Raw genomic sequence first — 644 nt, forward strand, 5'->3', positions numbered from 1 at the left:
TGACACTTATTTGGCAGCCAAACAAAGCTGGTAGAGCACTCTCCTCTGTACTGGAAAGTTATCGACTGAAAGTGGAAGTTCAGGTACTAATGAAGCAAAAACAGGCTAAGTGTTCCACCCTGGCACCGGGTCAACGTTAAGAATCTGTGGTAGCTTTCACACGTAATGCTGAGCCAACAATCCCTTTCCACAACCAGGGTCTCAGCCTGGATGTGCTACCAACAGCTTGTACAACAACAGGGTGATTCTGTCCCATGAGTGTATTAGTAGCATCAGTCACTGTTAAATGGTTGGCAGGACAATGCTCCACTGCATTTGGCATCACACTGCTGGCACAAGCAACAGCTCTTTTCTGCTGTGCCTGCCAGCATCACACACAACACCACACTGCCTTTGGCAGTGTCCTCTCTTGCACCTGTTTCAATCATGCGTTAGGGGAAAGCAGGGCCCTATGATCCCATGCAGCCGGTGGCGCAGCTCCAGGAGATGCACCTCGGAGCCTCTTCTAGTTTCAGCATCACCAAAATAAACAAAACTGCAGGGCTGCACACAGGGGCAGTTGGTACACTCTGGGGTCGCCCGTTCTCCTTCCTCGCAAGCGGGACCCCGACAGCTCTGCCCGCAAACTGCAGGGGGGGGGGGAG

Source organism: Gavialis gangeticus, unplaced genomic scaffold (assembly GCF_001723915.1).
Source record: "Gavialis gangeticus isolate Ggan-Ray unplaced genomic scaffold, GavGan_comp1, whole genome shotgun sequence".
Taxonomy (NCBI): domain Eukaryota; kingdom Metazoa; phylum Chordata; order Crocodylia; family Gavialidae; genus Gavialis; species Gavialis gangeticus.